Genomic DNA, 26,153 nt, shown 5'->3' with positions numbered 1-26,153 from the left:
GACCTACTTTGAGATCTTGCCCTTAAAATGTGACTATCTAGTGCCTCACAGATTACAAACTGCATTTGATATCTATTATCTCACTTCATGCTCTGAACAATCCTTTAAGTTAGATAAAAATAGGTATTATTAGGGGCACCTGGGTGGCTCAGATGGTTAAGCTTCTGCCTTTGGCTCAGGTCATGATCCTGGGATCTAGTCCTGAATCAGGGAACCTGCTTCTTCCTCTGCCTCTCTCTCTCTCTCTCTCATGAATAAATAAGTAAAATCTTTTTAAAAAAATAGGCGTTATTATTATTTGAAAGTTTGAGAAAATGAACACTCAAATGTTAATGGTTCTGATTTTATGCAGAAGTCTGTATTTCCCTTTCTATCAGGCCAGACCACTTGTCCCACCTTTCCTAACCTCTCCCATTGGCAGGAGAAGTGAAGTATTGGGTGCAAAGCACTGGGCAAGTCAGTGGCAGTGAGCTGGTTCTGAGGCGTTACTAATTGCGACTAACCAGGTGGGTGGGCGCAAAGGGCAGTATGGTGTGGTGGGTGCAGGAGTGGCATTTCGTGCTGCAGTTGGCCATGCATGCCCAATTTATGTGTCATGCAATGTGAGGGAGGAGTGTTATATGGTATTAAAAATTTCTAGAGAACATACACCCTCCACCTACAGACAACCTTTAATATGCACAGATGTATGGCTCTTTCCCTGTCAGGCAGATCCCACATAGGGAAGGCTGAGCAGTGGGAATGGAAGGCAGCCTGAGAGAAAGGGGCCATCCTGTTTTGGAAAGCTTTCCTTGCCTTTCCCAAAATATGGGGACAGGAGGACCAGTTCTCCCAGGATGCTCCTAGGACGGACCCAAGGAATTGCTGCAGCCCAAAAGTCAAGGAGACTGCAGAACAAGGACTCCGATTTTCCTCTAGCAACGTGTTTAGAAGAGTTTGCCAGACCCTTTCATCCTCACCATCCTCCTGAGAGCTGGGTGACACAGGTACTGATATCCCCACATTATTGGTGAGGAACCTGAACCTGAGAGCTTCAGTAATTTATGGAGATTATACATGAGCTGCAAGTGGAGTGGAGATTTTGAATTCAAGTACGTCTGACATTTAAACCACAGGTTTCCTCTTCTATGCTACATTTTTTCCCCCATGAATAAAAAGTGAGAAAGAATTGGTGATTAAATTAAATATTATAACTAGTTATATATGTGTATAAATTTAATTATTTAACAAGCCCACATAAGGTTTACTCATATTACTGTTTTTATTTTTCTCCATTAATTGTGGCTTATAGAGTGTTAGAGTCTCAACCTTGCTGCTCATCTGGAACTTTTCAAAAACATAGATGTGTGCATGTGTGTGTGTGCGTGTGTGCATGTGTGGGTATGTGTGTGTAGAGAGGTATCAGCTTTGATATTGAATCAGAATTTCTAGGAGAAAATTTCCAGGTTGTTCTGTTGGGCAGTCAGGTTTAGAAGCTACTAATAGGTCCCATGCTTAAGCAGATTCTAGCTCTGATGGTGTATGGCTTGACTAAGTCTCCCCAAATGGTGTCCAAACAGTGACCATGCTTGTATATACTCGTAACTTAGCAAGACCCATACGGTTGACAATCATAGAACAGCCTACTTGTAGTAGGTAGAATTCTAAGATAACCCCAGTGACCCATACCTGGTATATGCCTCTACCCTTGAGTGAGGGCTGTAGCTGTGAAGATGATGAGATAGTCACTCCCTTGATTGATTACACAGTATGGTGAAGATGAATGGATTTTACAGCTGTGATTAAGATCTCCAGTCAGTTGACTCTAAGTTCATCAGAAGAAGGATTATTGTGGATGGACCTGACCTAATTATATGAGCCATTTAAAACAGAGTCTACAAATCAGGATCAGAAAAAACAATAGAGATGCTTTTCTATTACCTGTGAAGAAAGCAACTTTCATGTTGTGGAACAGGCCACATGGTAGGGAAGGGTGGAGCCTCGAGGAATGGAAGGCCTCAGTCCTATAACTTCAAGGAACTGAATTCTTCCAATTAACTTGGAAGAGGACTCTGAGCCCTAGATGAGATCTGCAGCTCTTGCTGACACCTTGATTTTAGCCTGGTGACACCCTGAACAGAAGACCCAACTCACCAGTGCTTGACCCCTGACCCATGGGAACTGTGAGATAACAAATTTATGTGGTTTTAAGCCTCTAAGTTTGTGGTAATCTCTTATGCAGCAATAAAGATTACTAATACAAATATCAAAGTCCAAATGAAAATTTTGAAGTATGTAGGTTATATCAATTTAAAAATTATAATACATTTTAACTTAATATTTCTTGCATACACATCATGGGTTAGAGGTGAGTGGAGATTTGATTGCAAGGATGTCTGACATTGAAGTTTGTTTGCTTTTTTTTTTTTCCACTATGTAGTTCTTTTTTGACCTAGAATACCTAAAAAAGGAAAGCACTGATATAGTTCCAAGATTTTTGTAAACCTGTACCCCTTAGCAATCATTACCCATTTCCCCCCTCTATAACTCCTGTGATCACAAATCTGTTTTCTATCTCTATGGATTTGCCTATTGTGGACACTTCATAGTCATGGAATTATACAATATGAGGCCTTTTGAGTCTGGCTTCTTTCACTGAGCATAATGGATTCAAGATTCATGTGTTATATAATACGCAAAATGTGTCATATCCATGCAATAGATATTATTCAGCCATAAAAAGGAATGAAATACACTTTTGCTTTATAGATATTGGTTTTCTGTTGTTAGGTATATAATGTTTAAAATTATGTCATATTGATGGATTGATATTTTTGTTATTTTAAAGTGTGCTTCTTTGTCTGTAGTAACAACTTTGTCTTAAAGTCTATTTTGTCTGATATTCTCATTGCCACACAAACTCTCTTCTGGTTGCTATTTGTACGGAATATCTTTCTTCATATTTTTACTTTTAACTTATTTCCACCTTTGAATCTAAAGTCTGTCACTTGTAGACAGCATATAGTTGGATCATGCTTTATAAAATCCATTCTGCTGATCTTTTTTTCTTTTATTGGAGTGTTTAATCTATTTTCATTTAACATAACTACCAATAAGGTAAGATTGATGTCTGCCATTTTTCTATTTGTTTTCTGTATGTCATATGTCCTTTTGTTCCTAGTTTTTCCATTAATGACTTCTGTGTTAAATATTTTCTAGTGTGACATCTTAATCCTCTTGTTGTTTCTTTTACTATATTTTTAGAGTTATTTTCTTAATGGTTGCCATGAGGATTACAATTAACATCATAATTAATCACAATTTAGTTTGTATGAATACCAACTTAATTTCAGTAGTATACAAAATCTTTGTTCCTAGCTACATTCCTGGCCCTCTCCTTTGTCATATTATTGTCATACAAATGACATCTTTATACATTATTTGCCTAAAAACAGCTATAGTTATTTCCCTACACAGTTTTATTCTAAATCTTATGGAAGAAAAGAATTACAAATAGAAAATAAATTTATACTGTTTTTTATATTTATCTGTAGTTACCTTTACCAGTGCTCTCCATTTCTTCATGTGGATTTGTTTTACTGTCTAGTGTCCTTTCTTTTCATCATAAAGGATTCTCTTTAGTATTTCTTGTAGGGCATGTCAGCTAGTGGCAAATTCTCTGCTTTGTTCATCTGGGAATGTTTTGATTTTTCTTTTATTTCTGAAGGATAGTTTTTCTGGATATAGAATTATTGCTTGATAAGTCTTTTTTTTTTCAGCACTTTGAATTTGTTAACTCGCTTCCTTCTGGCCTCCAAGGTATTTTATAAAAAAATTAGATGTTAATCTTAATGGTGATTCCTTATACATGATGCAGCACTTCACTCTTATTGCTTTCAAGATTTTCTCATTGTGTTTCAAAAATTTCATTGCAATGTATCTCGGTGTGGATCCCTTTGAGTTTTATCCTATTTATTTGTGGGATTGAGCTTCTTGGATGTATGGATTAATGTTTTTCATCATATTTTGGGAGTTTGGGCCATTATTTCTTCAAATATTTTTTTCTGCTCCTTTCTTTCTTCTACTGGACTCCCATTTTGCATATGTTGATACCCTTTTTGGTGTGCTACTAAGTATCTGAGACTGCTCATTTTCCTTCATTCTTTTTTCTTTCTGTTCTTCAGACTGGATAATCTCAATCATCAAGTTCACTGATGCTTTCTTCTGCCAGTTAAAATATGATATTGATCCCCTTTTAGTGAATTTTTTATTTCAATTATTGTACTTTTCAACTCCATAATTTCTATTTGTGCTTTCAAAATAGAAATATCTTTTTATTGATATTTTCTAAATGGTGAGACCATCATTCTCATACTTTTATTTAATTCTTTAGATGTGGTGTCCTTTAGTTCTTTGAATATATTTAAAATATCTGATTTAAAATCTTTGTCTACCAAGTCTAACATCTGGGCTTCCTTGGGGACAGTTTCTCTTGATATTTTTTCTTTTGCAAGTTTCACAACTTTGTTGAAAAAAAAAAGATGTTTAAAATAATACAACATGGTAACTGTGGAAATCAGATGCAGAATTTTTTGTTGTTTGTTTACTTAGTGATCCTCTTGAACTAATTTTTAAAATCTGTTTTATTTGTCATGTTTAACCACTGACAGCTTGTTTGGTTAACTTAGAAGAAACCTAATGATTGGGAAGAGATTTTCTTTTTTTTTTTTTTTTAAAGATTTTATTTATTTATTTGAGACAGACAGAATGAGAGAGAGAGAGCACATGAGAGAGGGGAGGGTCAGAGGGAGAAGCAGGCTCCTTGCTGAGCAGGGAGCCCGATGCGGGACTCGATCCAGGGACTCCAGGATCATGACCTGAGCCGAAGGCAGTCGCTCAACCAACTGAGCCACCCAGGCGCCCTGGGAAGAGATTTTCTTAAATACCTGGAGCCAGTAAGTCTCCCAGCCTTTGCTGAAGGGCTTTGCATGTGTATTGGGATCCATCTTCAACACTCAGGTTGGAGGTCTACAACTCTACATTAGCCTTTGCATCTTGCTTCCAGAGAGCCTCAAGATTAGCCAGACATGTAAGTTTAGGGCCTTCTCAGCTCTTACCTAGATATGTGAACAGCTCTATACATGCACATGGATTTCTAGATTCCCAGAAATATGTCAGCATTTTTAAAGCTGCAATGAACATTTCATTCCCAAGATTTTTAAGTTTTTTTGGTTAGCTTCTAATTTGTCCCAATTATTATCACTGCCTCAGGTAACTGCAATGTTATACAATTGCTGCTGATTGTTTTTGACAAACACAAGGCTTTTCACCCTAAGTGAGCTCTGAGTCAGGTCAAATAGAGATAATCCTTCAAGTGGGGGTTTTCAGGAAACTGGCAGACTGGTAAAATAATGACAGTTCACTTCGACCCCTCCAGTGGCTGCTAGGCTGCTGGTTTTTACTGTAATTGTTGGATTGTTGGTTTTCAAGTTTACATCAGCACTGAGGAAAGTGGGATGGGAATAGGACAAGTTATCATACCACAAAGCTTGCTTTTCTTACGGAGATTCAGCTGTTTTTCTTGAGTAAATACTCCTCATTGCAAGCCTTTGGTTAATTTCCAGAGTTTTGAAAAATTTGATTCTGACAATTTTTGGCTGGTGTTGTTTTTGCTTTATGATGGAGCAGAGTTTTGGAGGTCCTCACTCTACCATTCCCATTGATATCATCTTCTTCAACTCATGTTTATCCTTCAACAGTTTTCTAAGATTCCATACTTCCTCTATTTGGAAAGTGCACCTGTCTCATTTTAGGCTTATGGTAAGAACTAAATACGATAATACACCTGGACTATAAAAAGTTCAAAATAAGGGCAAATTGAAATTGAATATATACTGTCATAGTTCTTTTGTTTATATATATGTGAACAATATGTTTTATATATATATATATGTGCACACACACACACATACATATATATATAATCAGCCTAGTATTCTGGCAGAAGTGGTTGGCTGTCCTCAACATTCGTTCTCCTCTTCCAGGGTATAGAGTTATCGATTGGAAATGATTTCTCAGCCATGGACTATATTTTTAGCTCCCCACCCCTTATATCTAGTAGGGATGATATAATTGGTTTTCACCAATGGATCGTATGCAGTGTGTTGATGCTGAGTCAAGAGCATTAAGAAACAGTGTGCCTCTCTTTCCCCTTCTCTCAGTTTGATGTCAAAGAGTGTGGTGACCTTGGGGGCCATGTGTTAAAGACAGTGGAGCTATAATGTGGAATGAGTCTGGGACCCTGGATCATTTTCCTGAAAAAGCACCCATTCTGGGGTTTTTCAAGTGAGAAATAAACTGTTATGTTTTATCAATTAATGCCTTTTGGGGTTCTTTTGTTATAGCAAATAGGATTTCCTTAATACAAGAGGCAGTCCTACAAAAACACTGATGTTACAGGATAAGGCTGACAACTGGGTCAATATATTATCCTGTATGTAGTAACAACATTTTTGGAAAAATTATTTCACCTGATCATTTGTATTTGAGGATCATGGAGTGAAGGTCTCCACTGTATATATGGGCATACTTAGACATGTTTATCTGGGTTCATGAAATTAGCTGGTGAAACTTTCTTTGGACAGAGGAGAGGATTAATAGCTGTCAGGTTGGAGTTGATGACTTGCCCCCCAAGGAGAAAACCCTCCCAAGAATAAATGGCCAGCCTTTAACTTCCTAGATAATATGTTAGACAGAGGAAGAATGGGCTCCTTTTATTTAGGCCCAGGAAAGCTTCTCCAGGCCAAGGTCACACTCTTAAAAGAGATTATGTTGGGATGGAAATATTTGGCTAGAGGACTGATGTCAGTTTTAACATCTGGAGTGTCATTCTAGGAGTCAGGAATGACAGAAAGTTGAGGAAACGCCATAAAGCGGATGCAGAGGACACTGGCAGTGATCTGGGACACACACGAGACACACCCCAGGGACCCCTTGAATCAGAAACGGACGAGGGAATCTCGAGATGTTGCCAGTGAGGGTTATGTAAAGGACAGGTCTTTTGTTGCTTTATTGTGACATACATTTCTGATTGAACCATCAGGCTTTTGAAACCTGAGGAAATGTGGCCTACGCATATATGCCATGATGAGCTGGGTTATACAGCTTATAATGGAGGTAGAAAAAGATAACTGTGATTCGTGTCTGTCCTTTGCTCATTCTCTTTTATTGTCTGAAGTTCACTTTTTTTTCCTAATTGTATGACCACTGAGACTAGAAATCCACTATGGATGGAGTTCTGAGAAATCCAGGGGAATGTTGTAATAAGAAAGTGTTTCCTATTGATCTTCTCCCCTCCCAGTAAGCTCTGTATTTGGATTGCTTTGGGCGTGGGGGGAATGGGGCGAGGGCAAACATCCAGTAACTTACATTTTCAGGAGCTTTGTGGTTTATACTCAGAAACTCAGTGAACTGATAATGATGGCAAGCAGAGGTTAAATCTCCATTTCATCATCAAACTGGGAAGAATAAAGGATTTGTATTCAGTCACACAATGTGGAATGAGGGCAGCTCTTAAAATGATTGCTTAAGGTGCTTTTTTCACACAGCCTCTGTTTGGCTGGTTGTGACAAAGTCTGCTCAAAAAGAAACTTTGGACTAGATATATAATAAATGAGAAATGCCCTTGGGAAAAGGGAAACACCTGTTCCCCCCACCCCCTCAGTTCAATTCCTACCCAGTAATTACTTAGGAATATTTAGGTGGCAGACGTGGAGAGTACAGCACCCCCATCCCCTAGCCCCCGCCCCAACACAAGTCCCTTTGGCATTTTCAAATTAAGAGTTTGGGCTTTTGTTGTTGTTGTTGTTGTTTTTCTGCTTTGGCAACCGGTTTGTTTTTATACTGCCTCTATGGGGCCATAGGAATACCCTGTCCCTAAACATACACAAACCCAAATTTGAAAAGCCCGATGTGGGAATGATCCATAGAAACAAGAGAATGCCTTTGCTTTTGACCATACATGGATCTTGGCACTGCAGCGCGGGGAATTTGCCCGGTCTGTCACACAGCCTCTGCCCTGTGCCCTCAGCGGGCAGGCAGCTGTGCTTTCTTTAGCATGGATGCTTCCGGAGAGTGACCGCTCATAAACCTCAGATGCTTTCCCTTCACAACAGAAGGGCCCCGCCTCAGGATTTTAGCCAGAGCAGACATGACTCAAAGGGAGATGTTTGCGGAACATCCTCTCCCCTTAAATCCATTCTGCTCCTCACCATAGCCTTGCAAGGATCCTTTTTTATTGCCGCCTCCCACAAAAGTTTAGAAAATGTTTCTTTTCCACTTAATTTACTTTCCAGTTCCTTACTCATACTTGGCTTCCATCTTTATTTTACTTCCGCACGACTTGAAGGTAATAATATTATTTAATAGTCATATATACACCTTCCCACGTGGGGTCTACATCCTTGTTACGTTACAAGCCCGCAGCTCCCCATTTTATTCCTCGACATCCAGAGGAAACCCCCCTCCCGCCCCCCACAGAAGGTGCTAGATAATTAGCTTGGCTACCGTTTGCTGCAGAAAGCGTTTTTGGTTGGCTCTGGTCACAGCGCCTGGGCTTTGGGGCTGGGCCTCCCGCTTCATTGGAAGGACAGTGAGGACGGCGGGCTGCCGCCAGACCCCGGCTCCCTCACCACAAGCCCTTAATTGTTTATTAATGAAGCTTTGGCCAAGCAAATCTACACATTGTCTAAACCCTCCGCCCCCGGAGTACATTCCAGCCCGCCCACGAACGTGTACTGTGAGGCTGCTCTCTGCGAAGTCTCATTCCTTCCCTGGCAGAGTTGGTTAGGATTCAAACTTTTTCTTTTTTTTTTAACTTTTATTGTCAGCACCGGCTCCATTTGAGATTGTTTCTGATCCCCTAAAAATGGCAGCACAGGTGTTACGGCTCAAAGCTGAGCTCGCATCCCCTTGCCCCGTATACCCCCTGAGAACGGTGTCCCTTTCTGCTCCTCAGCTGGTCTCTAGGCCTAGCAGACAGGAAAGCCCTGGTGGAAATTCCTCCCAAACGCCCAGTGGATGGAGCAATCCAGCAGGAATAAGCCAACAGTTGCTGCTTGGTATTTGAACATCATTTAATGAGTGCCCAGAATTCATCTGTAAATGCACATTGTTAATTTAGGGCCTGCTATTCATTAATTAGGGGTTTAGTGGCAAGTGCCATTGAGCTATCTGCAATGTTTAAGGTTATGTCAAGCCCTAGTAAACGGCTTGCTGATAACAAGCTGCATCCATCTTCATTACTCGGCCACTCCTGTCTGACTTTGCTCAGCATCTTCGAAGGGCTATGCCTCTTGGAACTGAAGAATTAAACTTTTATCCAAACCAGATTCTGCTCTTTCACCTCTTCTGATTCCTTGAGTACTTCTCATTTATTTTGCCTAAATGACATCTGATTACCTAACATGGAGTGGAGCAAGGTCTTAACCTAAAACAGCCTGCAGACCTCAGTTCTCAGCTGGAGAATTCCAGTGGGTTAACGCTAAGGAAATCCTTACATTTCCATTTCATCTGATACTGGGCTCAGTGTAAAAGAAATAGTTTCTGATTTTTCTTCTCATAAAGTTGCAGTTCCAGTAGAATTTTTTCTAAAGCCAGAGAAATACAGGAAATTAATTTTAAACCTGGAGAATAAATGTCCCTATTGGTTCAAGTTTACTTTCGCAGTGTTTCTTTCCCTGAAAATATGTATCATTTGAGGCGATCGTGGTGCCAAATGAAATAATTCCAACCATCTAAAGAGCCCCGCGTGCCAAGCCTCAGCTGTACAAACGTGGTCATGGTGGAGGTACCTGCTCAGTCCCCAGGCGGGCTCCAGTACCTGGCCTCCTCTCCTGTTTCTAGGCCCACGGTGGAAGCAGGCTGCTTGAGAGGACAATTAGGGAGATACTTGCTCTTAGAGAAAAACTATACACGTACAAGTTTGTATATCCTTCAAATGCTAGGTTAGAGAACTTGCCTAAAAACGCACTTCCACTGACAGATGGTCTCTATAAGTAGCTGGTTCGGAGAAGGGAGGGAGCTACCTGGCATGGCTGTTTTGCACATTAGGGTGCTTGCGGGGAGAGCCTACTACTCCCCTGAACCATGGTTCAATTTTAAGCATCACTGGCCAGGATGGGTTATTGTAACTATGTGGAGAAGGGCACTTGAGAGCCCGATGCTCAGTGTGTGTGAGGGAGAGGGGAGGAGGAGGAGGAGAATGAGAGCCCAAGGGAGGGTATCTGAAAACCTTTGCACCACTGAACTGGCACACTTATCACAGGGTGACAGTCTAGACCACAGGCCTGCAGTGCATTGCTGTTGGTGGTGCATGCTGCCAATTGGCTTAGAAAATGCAGATCCCCCTCTCAGATAGAGAGAGCAGGAGGCAGGATGTCAGCTGACTGACATCCCCCACAATAGGGCTTCCCAGGCTCTGGATGCCAAGTGTGGCTCCTCGCCGGGTCGGCCAGGTGGGAGGTAGCTCTTCCCAGGGGAGGCGCTGCTCTCCAGGCCTTCACCACGAACTGCCCCCCCACCCCGAACCCAGGCTGGCATTCAGCCAGAGGCCCCCCCCCCCATCCCTTTCCCCAAGGTGGATGGCAGGAATGCCATCTTGTCTTTAACTTGGTAATTAAGTTCCACAACACAAAGATTTAAAAAAAAAATTGAGTTGTATTTGTGGATCATCATCTTGTCCTGCATCTTGCATCTTACTAAACACAAAATAGAAAATGTCCTAGAGACTATGGTAAGAAAAAAAAAACCAAAACAACAAAGCCAACAAAAGGCTTGGTTTATAACATTTAGCCATGAAGTTATCTGCATTATATGCAATTGAAAGAGACAATCTTAAGCTGAGGATTTCTTAAATTTACCATAATGATGCACTGGACACTTGAAGTAAGAGCCCTTTGAAGCTGACGTTCTGCGGGAGGAAGCACACTCTTTCTTTGGAAAAGAGAAAGCCAATATATCGTGGTGGCAGAAGGAACAATGGAGCCAATGAAACAGAGGTCAGAGCTGAAGGTTTCTGCTAGAAGCAAGCTACACACAGGTATTTTAATTTTTTTTTCATTCAGACAGAAACTCTGCTCTGGGACCCGCAGCACTGCATGCAGACTGCTGGTAAGAAAAGCATTCAATTGTTCAATTTTTATTATTCAATATTGTATTAAAATTTTTTTAGGCTCTTCGGGTCAAGGCAACTTTTAAAAGGTTAAAAGCTATTCAAAAGGGTTACCATATCCATAAAAGCAAATGAGATTAAGCCTAAAGACTGATGGAGGAAAAACAATAATTTAGATAAACTGCCACCGCCTCAAAAATGTTTTGACTTTTACCAGAGAAAGGGAATGCAGAGATTCTTGGATTGGTTGTCATATCAAAGAAAGATTCATTAAATTTGAAGTATTTATTTTTGTGCTTTTTATTGTTTGGTGTGTTTTAGGCCCGCTTCCACCTTTCTTCAGTTACATTCTTTATAATGGTTTGGGAAATGTAATTGCTTGGCTCCAACTTCCATCTGTCAACTATTGACCTTGCTCGTTGGGCATCTGTAACATCAGACACTATTGTCATGGAAAGAATTATGATGTTTCAATCAAATGTATTGCAAAGTTAACAAATCCATAACATGGGCTGGGCCACATGGAAGAGTTTAGAAAATGTGTTTCAGAGACCTCAGGGAAAAGCAAATAGGCTATCCCCATTAATGGTGATCTCCATCGCTTGCCATTCATCGTGGACGTTATCGTATTACAACAGAAGAGCTAAATTTGAACCTCGGACTTGAAGGGGAGTACTTCAAATCAAAATGTGGGGTTCAGCAAGGGAGACCAAAACCACTATATGCTCCCAATGCGAAGTTCTGCATTCATACCCTTGATTGAGCTGGTGGCAACCTTGGGATATCTGCGTATGCCGATTCTCCTTAGTTTCTTTCAAAGCACATGAAGATAGGCTTTCGTCTGGTTTTTGTTGCTGATCTCCGAAAACTAAATCTGCCAGAGGGTGGGACTCACAGAGCTGGTAGATCAGTCAAAGAGGTGATTGCAGCAATCAGGGTTAGCTGATATTTACTCGAAAGTCTAAGCATATAGAACAGCAAATTTCTTGACATTAAAGTGAGAAGTGAGTTGATATAAAAATTTAATTTCATCTGCTTTGGAAACTGGGTCTGGCCTGACAAAATTAAAATGGATAGAAATAATATTCTGGACCCTCAAATTTTATTTTCACTGTCCTGTGTCTGAACAAATAAGCATTCCAAGTAAGTAAGAGGAGCTAAAATTTCCATTTCACGAGAAATATTCCCTGACAAAGAGTTTTTGTGCTACATATCTTTCACTTTTATAAACTCTAAAAGGAGAACGGTTGTTGTGGACGTTAAAATAATCGGGTTTCTTGAATCACAAAATGGCAAAGCAAAGGTGATGCGTCTGAGAAAAGCTAAAAAAGCATGAATCAGTTTGGTCCTGCCTGAAGAAAATCTATTATATGCAAACAAAAATTTACAGATGAATAAATTAGGGGGTGATTATTCATATTGTAAAAGCATCTTTAAAGGATTCCCCTAGGATTCTTTTAAAAGGCTTAGCTCCACTAGTTCATGTAAGTGTTTGTGTGCAGATCATTAACTATCTGACAGGCAGCCCGGAAATGCAGGTAGAGAACCAGTGGGGGAAGGGAGAGAATGTTCAGGAGGCAGAGGAATAGCCGACAGACACCTGAGGCTTGCGAAGCCTCAAGATGAACGTTGATGAAACAATGATGGAAGTCAAAGTGAAAATATGATATTTATTTCCAAGTTATGCTTTATATACCAGGGCAGGCTGCTTGGGTTCAGATGCCAGCTCCATCACCTATTTAGCTGTGTGACTTTGGACAGGTTGTACAACCTCTCTGAATGCCAACCCTCTAGGGCTGTGTAAGTATTACATGAGTTAATATATATAAAGCACTTAGCACTGTGGCCCGGCAGTAAATGCTGTATACATGTTTCTAAGATGATTCTGGAACAGGCTATTACAAAATATCAGGTATTCTCTAAAGCAGGGACTATTAGTGTGATTAGGATACTGGAAGTGATTTAACAAAAGCAAAATACTCCCTCCCTAGCCCCCCAAAGAAAAAAACAAAAAACCCCACAAAGGAACATTGAGGAATGAATACTGCTGTCTTTTTGGGTTTCCCAAGGAAGTCAATCTGAAATTTAAACTTCTTTGAAATTATTATCCTAATTTCAATTTTCCTAGGGGTTTGGCAAAATTTCCAAGATGGAGATGCACATAGAGGCAATCAGCAACCTAGTGTCTGTTGACTTTTCTATGTTAAAAGGCTTTGATTTATCTATTATTGCATTTGTCATTTTAAGAACTGTAGTAAACAAGTTGAAGTATAACTTTTTCATTTGTGGGAAAGAAAACTTTTTGCTTGTTAGGTTTTGCTTGGTTTGCACAAAAATGAACTCTTTCTATGCATCCTATCCAGTGCATCTGTGCATATGGAGTTGTGGGCTTGGAATAGACATTCATTGATTCTTTCCAAAGGAACAACCAGTAACGAAGTGTCCCAATCTGCCCTTCTAGTCTGATCAAATAGTTAACAGATTGCCAAACCAGAAGAATCAGCAGTGGTATGTGTGGGTGCAGATAGTGTGGCCCCAGGAATCTCAGTGTCAGGTAGATAGATGGAAGGAAGGGTACAAATGTTCATTGTCGTTGAGGTGGCCCATTTGGGGGTCTTGGCAGTTGATAATTGGCTTTACCATGTCAGTTTTGACATGGCACATGAGAAAGCCCAGACTACTTTAAGGGCCGGTCATGACACTTTTATTAAATTATAAAATTATTTCACCAAAATTCTCTTTGGTATCCCCCCAAAACTCTTCTGTTCAAGACAGGCCTCCTTGACTGACTAGCCCTCTGATCATATCAGAAGACCTACTCCTTTCTCACATTCTATTCTGTATCCCATTGGATACAGGCTGAATAAAAATATGCTTTCTGGTCCTCACACTTAGTTTATATGAGTGAATGCTGATGGAAATGGGTAAGTAACTAGTTTTTAAGTGCAGGAGATCAAATTACTTCCTTCATAACTTGAAGTTCTTGACAGCTCTGGAAATACTAGGCTTTTTTTTTTGCATGTTAAAGTGGGTTGATCTTTACCTAGCCTTACAGCAGATTGCCAAATTGTCAGCTTTCAATATATTATTTTTTGAAACAAAATTATGTGACCTGATTCATTTTGGGGAAAAATTTCTCAAGTCAGAAAACTTAAAACCATGGAAATCTGTAAATGCTTTTTGAGTTATATAGAGTAAGGGACAGAATTTACTTAAGTGGGAACTAGTTTAGTTGCTTTTATTTTTTAATTTTTGCTTGTTTTTTTAAAAAAATGTGGAATGCTTCATGAATTTGCATGTCATCCTTGTGCAGGGACCAGGCTAATCTTCTCTGTGTCATTTGAATTTTAGTATGTGTGCTGCCGAAGAGGGCACTAGTTGCTTTTAGTTAAACATTTGTCTCTTACTGGTTATTTCCTGTGTCCAAAGAAATATGTTAGTACCAAGAATTCAGATTTTGTTAAACTTTGCTTATTATACAACTTTGCCCAAAGCAACTTGGTTTCCCAGGCTTACATTCCCCTGTTATATTTTCTCACTATATATTCATCCTTCACAGCATGTAACACAAGTGTATTGAGCAAGGTATTTGTGTAATTATTTGTTTAATTCCTATCTTAATGGATAGACAGTAATCTCTTTCATCATAGGGGCCGCGTCTATCTGGCTCACTGTTATAGACTCAGTGCTGAGCACAGGAACACACACAGAGTAGGTGCTCAAAGAATTTGTTGAATCAACAGATATTTGCTAGTAAATTTTCTGTGCTGATTCTGCTTAGTAGTAATGAAATATCTATCATATATATAAGTTCCATTGAAGTTTTTCCTATTTATGATTTTTTTGCTTTTAAATGTTATACACACACACACACACACACACACACGTAATATTGTATATATATGTGATAGTTAAAATATTCAAACTTGTATAGATGGGAACTGGATGAAAAGCCAAATTTATCCTCACTGCCCTTTACTGATGTCCAAAGATTTCCAGAGTTAATGACTTTAATTGCTTCACTTTTTAGCTCTTCTGGTATTTGCCATCATATTTCTAAAGAACACATTTTATTCTTGATTTTCTTAAGACTTCAGGTAGTATCTATGGATTTCCAGATGAAAGATGTGAAATTTCATACACTCATACTTTTACTTTCTCCCTTCTTCCCTATTCTCCTCTAAGTTCAGGGTTTTTGTTGTTGTTTATTGTTTTCATTTTTCTATTAGTTATCTTTGTTACTTAACATTATTCTTAACCTATGTTTTTTAATCATCAGCTTCAGACTGACTCTATTTTCCCCATACTAGGTGAGATGAGGAAATCAGTGTGCCTATACTTTCTTCTTTTCTTCTTCCCTGTTGACTTCTGTCAGCTAAGTTACTATATTTTACTTTTTTTTAGTTTAAAGCAATTTATATGCAAACATTATTATTTTAATAATTTATACTTGTATATTGTGCCATTACATTTCCTTCTATATCCAGTGTCTTTCAAACATTGTCTATAGTTTTATTTTAAACATAGGAACATCTGAAATAATCAATATATAAACATTATGAATATTACTCTTTCTATAACCACATAGTATAATTAAGCACATGGAGAAAGTAGTGTAATCCCACATAGTCCCAAACACCAAAGTCTGAGAGATTAACATAGAAATAATATAATTAATACTACATATTATTTATTATTAATATAAATTAAATAAATATGATATAGTTATATATTAATATGTTATATATATCAACAATGGCTCAAAATAATGTCATGTTTTAGTTTGCTTCATATGATACCAAGACTTTCTTTTACATTTATTTTCATATGTACACTACCATCCTCAACCCACCTCCAGGTTTTTTTTTTCCATAAAGTTCTCTGGTTTCCTTCTAATTTCTATTCATTACTTTTTGGGTGTACTTCTCATTCTGAGATTTCTTTCATTGTACCTCTGGATTAGATGAAACTGTTTCTTAGATTCCTTTTCTTCCTCTTTCTTATTTTTTCATATTACTGGAGTACATCCTCATAATATTTTCCTTAAAAAAGGTGGATGAGGGGTTTCTTTAAAAAAGGTGGCTCAGCTGGTTAAGCATCTGACTCTTGGTTTCGGCTCAGGTCATGATCTCAGGTCATGAGATCGAGCTCTGCATCAGGCTCCCTGCTCAGTGTGGAGCCTGCTTAAGATTCTCTCTCTCTCTCCCCCTTTGCCCCTCTCCTTGCTCAGACATGCTCTCTCTCTTTCTCTCTAAAGTAAATAAATAAATAAAATCTTTTTTTTTTTTTAAAGGTTTTATTTATTTGACAGAGAGAAAGACAGCCAGAGAGGGAACACAAGCAGGGGGAGTGGGAGAGGGAGAAGCAGGCTTCCCGCCGAGCAGGGAGCCCGATGCGGGGCTTGATCCCAAGACCCCGGGATCATGACCTGAGCCGAAGGCAGACGCTTAACGACTGAGCCACCCAGGCGCCCCATAAATAAAATCTTTTAAAAAAATAATAAAAAAGGTAGATGTGGAATAGACTATTTGAGTTCTTTATGTCTAAAATGCCTTTATTCTTCACTTGAATTTTATTTATAATTGCACTTCATATGGTATTCTAGGTTTAAAGTTGCTTTATAGGCTTTTAGGATCCAGTGTTGTTGTTAAGGCATTGATGTAGATCTGATGGTCATTTCTTTTTGAGCACTTTTTATTTCTCTCTTTTTAAAATCTTTTAGAATTTTTCTCTTCAAGCTTAGTTCTGAAATTTTACAAGTATGTATCTAATGCATTTTTGTCCACTTGCCATTTGGTGAGTCTGCCAATCGTTGAGTTGATACGTTTCCCAGCTCCAGAAAATTTTCTTCATCTATTTTCTTTTGTTATTTCTTTGATTACTTCAACTCCTTCATTGTTTATGTTGTCTTCCTCTAAACCACCTTTTAGATACACGTAAGACCTTCTTAATATGTACTTTATATCAGTGCTTTCAAGTTTTAATGTATGTGAATTACCCACAGATCTTTTCAAAATGAAGAATCTGAGTCAATAAGTCTTAAGTGAGGCCCGTGACTTTGCATTTCTAATGAGATATCTAGATAATGCTGATCCTGCCGGTGTGTGAACCACATTTTGAATAGTGGGGCTTTATATTTCTTGAAATAACTTTTTGTGCATTTTTTTCTTTTTTTTTCCCCTTTCTGTTATGGAATGTTTTATTAATTCCACTTTCCAAATTAAATTTCAGTCTTTACTTCTGTCTGCTATGGTTTAGCTCACAGTTTAACTTATTTTTATGTAATTATATATTTTTTTTAATTTTCAAGAACTCGTAGCAGCCTCTTTTTATATTATGAACACAATATATTCTTGAAATTTTGAAGATACTAATAAGAACCTTTTCAAGTTCTCTTTTCTTCCTTGTATTACCACTGTCTCTTCTGTGGTCGGTTTTTATTTACCTTTGTCTTTCTTTTTCTTCTACTCGATTTCCCTTAAATATCTGGAAATCCTTGGTTCCTCACTAATTTGGGGATGTAAAGGACTATATTATAAATACATTATGTTTATGTTTATATTTATAACAGTTGGTCTTCATATCCTTTGAGGTCTAATGAATCATTTTACCCAAAAGGCCTGTGTTCTGAATGAGGGGGCTGCCTTTAGGCTGTGTCAAAAGGTGAATGCTACTGACAAATGGCTTCTTTTTTTAAGCACATTAACAAGCATGGGGCATCACAACTGCCAAATAAGCCAACTATTCCATATACAGAGGAAGAAGAGGGGCTCTCTAGCACAGCTGTTCTGAAAATGGTCTTCCCGTTAACAGAACTTTATTACTACCCCTTAGCAATTTGTTCTTTCTGTACCTGTTTGGAGCCTCTCCAGATGTATTTTAAAGAAAATGAACACCACCTCCACTACACCTCTTTTCTATGTGTGTATTTTGGGTTGTGATTTACTCTGCTAGTGTTTATCCAACAATAAATCCAAACTACTTCCTAGCTTCCGAGACTTTGTCAGACTTTCTGGCCTGCTAATGTCATCCCCCTGTTGCCTCCTTTTTTTTTGGCTTGTTTCAAGTGTTGTCAAGGATTTATTTATTTTTATATATAAATTGTCATTTCAATGGGAATTTAGCATGGAAAGGAGGCAAAACAGGTCCTGTCCATCATCTTGAATTAAGAAACTATATGGCTATCTTAGAACTGTTCTAAATGCTTATCTGAACCTGGCTAACACTCATCTGGCTGTTCACAAACAGACAGACCTAACTGTAAATAGGTAAATTCCCATACAAGTTACCCAGACCTTGCTAATTATTCTTCATGGATCAAGTAGGATTTAATAGTGTTAAGGGCTTTGGATGATTTTAAATTGTTCCCTAAGCCTCTTGGCAGTCCCTTGTGTGTACAGAATAGCGTGATCACAAAAGAAAGTAACTATAGAGAAGTACCTAACCTAAAAAGGCTAGGATAAAAATTAAAGTTAAAAAGGAACTTGAACTCGCCTACAATTTACTTTGGTGTGTTACATATTTTTATGTTAGTTGAGCTTGACCAACTCTACCTTGGATTTGCCAAGAAAATAATTGATGTAATCACAGAGCCAAGAATGATAACATGTGAAGATCTGTGGAGGATTGGCAGGACCCCAGATCACTGGGGAAAAGCCAATGGAATACCTATTTTTAAAAGGCAATAAAAAGTTGCTTGAGAATTAATGACCTTTAATAGAGTGAAAAAGCAGAGCATACGGATTACCTTGACCCAAATAAGTTTTAGATAGTCTTACATAGTAATGGCAGTAATGAGTAGAGGAAATATGTATTCGTATATTATACCAACATAACATTAAGTATCCAAAACTGGATAAATGTTTTTAATGTAAAAATATTAGATTTTTATTTATTTTATTTGTTGCTATCATTTTGTTAGGATTAAGTCCATATCTTGTCAAGCATCTAGATAATTGAAGACATCTAGATTTTGGCCACATTTCTCAATTTTTGCATAGACATGCATTGTTATGTAGATGGTCCTAATAACATAGAAGTATGACGTTAAATTGAAAATACTAATAGAACCATTATTCAGATGCCAAATCCTTCCTTGATAACATATGTAGGGTATATGTTAAAATTTTGCATATAGGACTGAAACCTGATGGTGGCTGCTTTACTCTAGAATTTAAAATTAAATTCAAGATGATTTCAATAACCTAAGTCATTATTCTGAAATAAAACCAAATAAAACAGAACAAGTGCTGATCATAAGTTGTTTTAATTAAGAAAGAAGAAGGAATCCCCACATTTTTGAAATAGGGGATAACTATTAGGCAATAATTGGGTAGAAGAAAAAGATTAGGAGTTCTCAGAGTCCCCAAGCAGTATTATCCACTGACTATAATTTGATGAGATCTTTCACACCTCTGGCCTTTGTCTATAATGCTTCCACTGCTGGGATCTATTTCTTTCCCTTCTTTATCTTGCAAATTTTCCACTGGTCCTTCCAGTCTGAACCCTGCAAAGTCTTTCTTGCTATACATTTTGAGTTAGTTTCTCTGTCTTCTGTGTTTCCTTGATATTTTGGACATTGAGATACAATTAACATTTGTTGAGTGCCTACTAACCTACCAGGCAGGGCACCAGGAAATAATAACTATATCACAGGAGCATGTAGTGGACTTGCATTAAAGGCAAGCTGGATTTAGTTTTAAGTAATTACCTTTCTCATCTCTCAGAAGTAAGCATTCGATAGATACTCATTAACATTCTTACCTCCATGTTTTATGCTAATTTTGGTTTAGGTAGAAGCGTTATAATGAGTAGTGATGAAAATATGGACAGTAAAAAAAAATAAATAAATAAGGGAACTAGGTGTGCTTGAGGTAGGACAATGCTGATGGTTTTGTTCTAGTGCCTCAGACAATATTAAGAATGGATCAGTTCATTTTTATTAGATATTTATTTATTTATTTATTATATTTAATGTGCATAAGTACTTCATCAGTCATTATGGAAATAATAAAGTATATAGACACAGTCCCTGTCTTCAGCATAAGACAAGCATGTAAGAGATGCGTATACATAATGACAATCCAAGGGAGTTTGTGTTGGTGCTACAGAGTCAGAAAATAATGTGCATAGTGACCAGGCTAGGGTGTCTAAAGAGTCGGTATGCAAGCCAGGCCTTCGACAGGGCCTAACAGGTGGTAGAGGTGCTCAATGTTTGCAGAATGTTGAGTGACATTTTGAAGGTTGAAGTTTAGGGGACAAGAGTGTTCACTCATCCATTCATTCACCCAGTACGTATTTGAATGCATGCTAGATACCAGACACTCTCCCTGGCCCTGGGATATTGACTGTTATCCCAGATATGGATCTTTCTTCAAATACATCCTCATCATGTTAGATTCTTAAATAATAATCAAATTTCAGGATTGGGAAGGATCTTTAAAGGTCATCCACCTCACTTTTGGTTTAACTTCTAGAATAGTGGTAGCTACCAGAGAATTAATATAAATGCTGGATTTTAAGCATGCATTCATTCCTCACTCCATTCTCAGAAAATTTACCAAAACAACCATAAGAGAAAACCACAAGTATGACCTAGTGCTCCCTTTCACATGCTTCCAGCTCCATGGCTCACCACTGTAAGTGAAGAATTAAAGCTGCAACAAAAGATCAGCAGTACTTTAAGAAACAAATTGACAGTTAGTCCAGATAAATCTTTCTTACTGATATTAGATACTAGCTACTAGTGCAGCAGGATCTGGGTAAATAAGTTTAAAAAGAATTATCTGTCACATTGAGAGAATTTGAAAAATATTAAAAAGTACACATTACTTAGCCCAAGATGATATTAAGACAATCACAAGAATATCATCCATTAGTTCTAGTCATTCCCTTCCTGAGTATGAGAATGGCTGGCTACATTTGAGAGCATCCCACTGCACCGTAGACATTTTGAAAGAGGGTTAGTGGCTCTGAAAGAAGGGGGATAGAAAGTCCCCATTGGTTCTGAGGCTCTCACCAAGAGAGCTCATAAAAATTTGGCAAGAATCAAAATTCACTTGACCAGCTTCTGCCTATAGCCACAGTCCTTGATGTTGAGCTGGGAACAAACACTCTAATTTCTTTTTACCATCAACATTTGTAAGAGAAAGAGAAAAAGAGTCTTAGACACCTCAAAACAAGACTTATCTAACAAAAATTATTTTGTAGAAATAAGTGTTCACTTCCTGACTGAAAACCTGCCACATTTCACATTAGCCTAATACGTTTTTAAAGTGATGAAGTACTTGACAATTGAAAAATGATTAACAAGTAGGAAAATGCATATTGAAGCGCTCATCTTGTGGAGGGTCTCATAAGGGGAGGGGTGGGCACATGAAGACTCAGGTTGCAATGTCTGTCTTGAACTTCAGAATAATTGTATCAGTTATTTTGCAGATAATTGTTGAGGAAAAACACTGAAAGGAAGTGTCCAATTGACTTCATCTCTCTTTCACTTTGTCATAGAGCCACACAATGAATCTTCTAGTTACTCTCTTCATTTTGTGGCCGTTTCCTCTCTCCTTTTGCCAGAAGAGCTGGTTCTGAGTGCTACCCTGGCCTAGCGCTTCCTTTCCTACCTGCACACCTAGGAGGTTATTCCTTTTCCCTACTCCAACATCCAGAAAAGAGAAGCTCATTGCTTATGCTGCAATTTTGATAACCTACCTGGCAGAGCAGTTATTCAAATTTTAAGCTTCTGAATGCAGCAAGATCAACCTGGCCTATCCACATAAATAATTTTGACACGATAAGTATGCGAGAGCGATGATAACCGATAAGTGAAGCAATTACCTTGCTTTTTTGGATTATATTAAATGAAGATTCTGATAGAGTAATGAAAAGAGACAAAGCAGACAAAAAGTCGGCTGCAGAGCTTTTGGGCACTGTGTTATCTCTATTATACCATATTGAAATAGAGAAGCTATCACCAATCATGCATTTCTATGTAACTTCTGGCTTCTAACAGTGAACAATGAATAAATTGTCACAAGACAGTAACTGATAAATTGGGATTGGCAGTGCTTTTTAAAAAGCATAAATAAACTTACTAGTCACCTTTTTCTTTCTCAAAGCAGTTTTTAGGGGACTCCAGGAGAGGGAAATGCGGTGCAACTTATGTTCCCTTCTGTTCCCTGTCTCTACCCCAGTCCCTTTGCTGCCCCTGTTCTTTGTTTGCTACTCAGTTTTAAGGAGTCAGGACTGTGTTCTGGTGTTATCACCAAATTTCACCAATCCGTGGTCCTTTTCACCTGGGATGTGGCTTGACTGGGTGGAATTCACAGCAACATCAAGTTAGTTTACAAAGTTTACTTCAGGTGACGCAAGTTTCGCAAATAAGAGTGAGTATAAAATATGGACAATTAGTTCCATGAGCTCTGGGTTCCAGCAGAATAAAAGTTCTTTAACAGCCCAGAGATGCTTTAATGATGGCCCTGTCCTGTATTCACAGATTGTTCAGAAACAATATCCCCTTGTTGGAGGGAGTAGCAATAGGCACTTCTTCCATCAGAAACCACCTAAATTAGAGAGGGCCTTAGGTGTGAGTGAATGAAGTTTTCTAATTCGAATCACTCTAGCCCTTTGCTGGTTTAAGGATGACTTGTTTATTTATTTATATTTTCTTTTGAGACAGTCTGTGGTCTAATGGGGTATGGTTTAGGAATGAATAGAATTCAGTTGTTTTTACAATTACAGCACGGGCCACCTAAGCTAGTTATAGTGACGCACCACCCGCCATGGTGTAGACGCTGGGGCTCGAATGTGGAGGTAGAAGGACAGGGTTCAAGTCCCAAAGTCACCACTTACTTATGGTGTGGCATTGGGCAAGCCAGTGTTCCCTCGTGTATCTCATCTGTGAAATGGGAGTCATAGGATTTAAAAGGAGTGCATGTTAGCGAAAGTGCTTTGTGAATGATTAGGCACAGTGCGCACGTGAGTACTGACCTGCCTGGTGGATACCTTCAAGATTCCGGGAGAGGACCAGGCCCAATGCTGCCACTGGTTTTATCAAGGCCAATGGCTTATTAATGGCGGGGTTTGCTGACTTAGTTCCACGAAACAAAGAGTGTGCGAATAAGCATCATTAGTCATTTATTTCCTCTTTTGTTAAAAATGCAAAAGCAAACTATTCACATGGCCACTTTTCAAAATGAAAGGGCCAATAAGGTTATTAAAAGCAAATCACATTTGATTAAATTATTATCATGATGGTGTTTAAAATAACATTTGTTCTGTTTATCAAACTCCGGTCTTACCGCACTAGTAAAGAATTTGCCTTTTAAAAGAGCAGAAAAACAAGAAAATGGAAAGGAAGGCCAGTGTCCTCACCAAAGACTGGATCCTTGGATCATTTTTCACGAGTTCTTTACAAGCCTGCACTGCTAGAGCTCAGCCTTCCAGACCAGTCATACAAGTTAACGACAGTGGGGTTGGGAGAATCAAAGAATGTGGAGGGAGAGATGGGAGGAGAAGAAAGGAAATGTTGACATTGCTAACCCCGGTCTGCTTTTACATTTGCTTGGCAGCTCTTCCACTTTTATGACACATTTAGCTAGCTGACCTTACATAACTATTTGTTACTCATCCCGGTCTTCTTAAATGTATAATTTCTTCCCTACAATAAAAAAGATGGGTTGTTGGTGTCACTTGAAATAAAGGGAAAGAACATTTGTCAGTTTGTAGATGGTCCACCAACCTTATCCCTCAACATTAGAAATCAGCAATTATAAAGTATATTGCAATGAGCTTTACCATGACTGGTCATAACTGGAAAGACAGGGATTCACCAGATGTGGACCAGGTACATGCCTCAGGCACAGCGCCAGTTATGAGGACTGGTCAAGAACATCAGCCAGGAGCTCCAAAATTACTCCCCCTGCCAAATTACTGCCACCAGAGCGGCCCCCATGCTTCTTCCAGAACTCCCTGCCACCGATAACTAAAACTCCATGTACCCATTCCGATTGGTTAGTAGGTCCTACTGGTTGTTAAGTATTTGATATCTTGGATATCCACTTAGTATTACACAGTTAAGTAGACCGAATAGAGAGCTGTATTTCAGCCCATGGAAATGAACTTATGTCTGCAGTCCTTAAAAGAAATCAAGGTAAGCCTAACAGAATTCAAGCAGGAAAACTTAGAGACATATAATACTTTTAATCTATGTCTTATATTTATGTTTTTATAGGTTACTCTGGGTATACTTGATAAGGATACATGAGCTTTCCACTTCGGATGGGTATTAAACACATGGAGGGAACCAAAGTCATAGGGTTTTAGCACTCACTGACAAAGGTTTTTGCACCAGTCAAACACCTTTGCAAATCTCTTATGGTATTATACCTTTGACAACTAACCTTAAATAACACGGGGTAGATCGAAAGGAAGGAAGCTTGACCCAGCACATGCCATTTAAAAGAAGAGCACTGACATATTATAAGACCTGCAAAAACTATGCCAGGCCTGTTTATGTCCCAGGACCGAAATATGGTTTCTATAAAACCTAGAAAGTATTCCAAGATAGTCCAGGATTCTAGCTAATAACCCATTGCTTATGGACTGTATCCTTTTTGAGCACTTGACTTCAGAAGAGGAATAAAAACAAGGGCTTCTGATGAGACAGTAACAAAGGATCTGGCCATGATTGAATGAGTGCGTTTGGAGGCTGGAGCTCGTGCGCTGGGGAAACCCGGCATTTGCCACTGACTCGCATCTGAGTTCACCAGTATTGGTTCTGTCACATGAAAAGCAGGAGCCGTGGTGATATTTGTGTGAGTAGGGCCTAAGGAGTTAGGGGAGGCAGGCAGAGTCTCTCTCACACTACGGAGAGTATAAGCTCTGGTATATTCTCTCTCCCATTCCCTTGAGGGTTCATGTTCCATATCCCTAGTGTCTAGCACATAGGGGACGTTTAGCAAATATTCACAGAAAAAAATAAATAGTCTCAGAGATGAAATGTTAAGTTTTTTTTTCATACCTCATACGGGGTCTTCTCCTTGGAATGATTTTCTTTTCATTCGCTTTATGCCTACTCCTTCTCATTCTTCATTTATTTATTCATCAAATATTTACTGAGTGCTTACTGTAAGCCAGGAGCCATGTCAAGCACTGGGATCCAGCCCTGAACAAGACCTGGCTCAAAGGTCACTGCCTCTGAGAAGCGTTCCCCAAGTCTCTTGAGCAGGAGTTGCCCCACATCTAGGTCCCATATTATCTCTGCTGTTATTTATTACATCGCATTTTAATTAGCTGTGTCTAGTTCTTTCCCCACTCTAAAGCGATTTTCTCGAAGGCAATGATTGGATCTTGGTTATCACTATATTCTCACAGCCATTAAAACATTATCTGTGACAGTGGTAGATTGGTGGCAAACATGACTGATTCTTCACATTTTCCTGCAGCCTTGGCCTTTGTCATATGACCTTGTAGCTCTGTTCATCAAGAGGCCAATCTTATTTCCCAATTCCTGGAATCTGGGTTGACCTTGTGACTTGCTCTGGCCAGTAGAACATGGCAGGAGTAATTCCATAATAGTTCTGAGCTTATTTCTCAAGAAAGAATAAGCCTCATCTAGCCTGGTGGGTGATGGGAGGCCCATAGCTTCATCACCTTTGTCTCCCCAGCTAACAGCCAGCCAAATGCCACACATGTGAGCAAGGCTGTCCTACACCAGCAGCCCTCAGCCAACTCACCAGCTGAGCACAAACATACGAACATGTCCTGTTAAGGTAAGTTGAGCCTTGTCCAGATCAGCCAACTGCCCAGCTGATCCACAGACTTAGAAAAACTAATCAGTACTTATTGTCTAAAACCACTGAGTTTTGGTGCGACTTGCTACCCAGCACTGGCTAACTGATACAATGATATTTTAAGACAAATTTTCTTTTCTTTCACTTAAACAGCCACAACCAAAGATGGTGTATACTCTTGATTAGAAAGTTTAACATTTTGTTTGGGGAAAAGC

The 26,153-nt window shown here is 38.8% G+C and overlaps 1 long non-coding RNA gene and 1 other non-coding gene across 6 annotated transcripts in view; one reads left to right on the top strand and one right to left on the bottom strand.

Moving 5' to 3' along the window:
* The first annotated feature begins 720 nt into the window (after nt 1-720).
* The window catches only part of LOC118523599 (uncharacterized), a 124,516-nt gene continuing 99,083 nt past the window's right edge, over nt 721-26,153 (top strand). For all 5 annotated transcript variants that reach the window (XR_013447554.1, XR_013447553.1, XR_013447556.1 and 2 more), the window contains exon 1: nt 721-986. This is a non-coding gene — a long non-coding RNA (uncharacterized LOC118523599). The remainder of the gene's footprint in view (nt 987-26,153) is intronic.
* LOC118523616 (U6 spliceosomal RNA) lies at nt 14,418-14,524 on the bottom strand. The gene has a single exon (XR_004911205.1). It is a non-coding gene; the product is annotated as a U6 spliceosomal RNA (small nuclear RNA).

This window comes from Halichoerus grypus, chromosome 5 (genome assembly GCF_964656455.1).
Source record: "Halichoerus grypus chromosome 5, mHalGry1.hap1.1, whole genome shotgun sequence".
NCBI lineage: Eukaryota > Metazoa > Chordata > Mammalia > Carnivora > Phocidae > Halichoerus > Halichoerus grypus.
Note: the sequence above shows the minus strand (reverse complement) of the source record. Positions and strands in the feature narration are given on the sequence as shown.